The following is a 1,493-nucleotide window of genomic DNA, read 5'->3' as shown; positions in this document are numbered from 1 at the left end:
CAATAATGCACAGGTGTGCGAATGCAAGAGTGGGGAGGTGAGAATTTGAGAGTTCAAGTGTTGAAAGATTGAATTTAATCCGTAATTTAGGCCTTTTTGCGAAGAAGAAGAATGAGAATTTGTGATGGACGGAGAGAATGGAAGAGCCAGAGAGGAGTTTAACTTCAATAATTTGAGAGTTCGGGTGGCTTTGTTAAACAAACATACATATAAACAAAAAATATACATCACATATATAGTTTTTTTTTTCAACCCAAAAGTTTGTTCTGAATATAAAGCCATGGATAGGACGAAATAGTTAGCAAATAAACCCAAGCCCAATCTGCAAAGTTAACTCTATAAACTTGAATTGATTACTCGACATTCGAATGAGGCCAAGCTCCTGGCTGAGATATTGGGATAGCACAACAATTGATAAAATGATAAGTATTGAAATCAATTAAACCCAAAACAATTGCACAGCAGAAAGAAGACCCATTGATCGACCTTGATAAGTTTTGAAATCAATTAAACCCACTTACCCACGTCAATTAAACATTTAAACCCACATCAATTAAAGTATACATCTAATTTTTTTTAAGCCTAAAAATCTCGGACGGGCTCCAGCCCGCCCAAGCTACTACTTGGATCCGCCCATGACTGTGAGGACATAAAACAAGAAGTAAATTGTGAAGACATACAACAACAAAATGTTCTGTACATTTTCATTCATGTTCAGTGCACAATGATTACATGGGAGGAGAAGCAATAGTTTCTTCGCAATTTGATTAAAGGGTTTTTATCATTTAAGGGGGGTCTAAACTTTTGAGCACTAGACCAAGTGATACTCAACTTTTGAAAGTGATAAAAAAAGTACCTAGACTTTCAAAAACACATCAACAGGTCATTAACGGGCCGGGCCGGGCCGGGCCTTGCTATATTTTTAAATAATTGCGGGCCGGGCCGGGCTTTATTAAAAATCAAAGGATCCAAGCCCGTCCATATAAAGCGGGCCTTGCGGGCTTTTTCGGGCCGGGCCGGGCTTGGCCTTGCGGGCTTTATTTATAAATAAATATTTAAAGACACAAGTTTTTTTTTTTTAATCAAGCTTTGGAAATTCAATGGATAAAGATAAAATACAACCAAAGATAACATATCTATATAACTATATTGTACCAAAAAAAATCTATATTTATATATAGATACTAATTTATTGATAAATAAATTTTTAAAGACACTAATTTTTTATAAATCTATATTTATATATCATACACTCCAAAGAGCAACCCCTATCAATTCAAAGAAAATGAAAAAACCGACCGTTGGATGAGTTTATTACAATAAATTATGAGTGTGGTAAAAAATTTAGCCAATTTCACCATATTTTCGAATCCGATCGGATTAGTCAACCGTAGACACTTATATGTTTTATTGGTTGACCGATGCCGTGACAACCTCGAAACGTGCTTATTTTTTCACATCACATTTGTATATATTCCATCAATGGATGTGCG

Source organism: Rosa chinensis, chromosome 7 (assembly GCF_002994745.2).
Source record: "Rosa chinensis cultivar Old Blush chromosome 7, RchiOBHm-V2, whole genome shotgun sequence".
NCBI lineage: Eukaryota > Viridiplantae > Streptophyta > Magnoliopsida > Rosales > Rosaceae > Rosa > Rosa chinensis.
The sequence above is the reverse complement of the archived record's forward strand: the minus strand, read 5'-3'. Positions refer to the sequence as shown.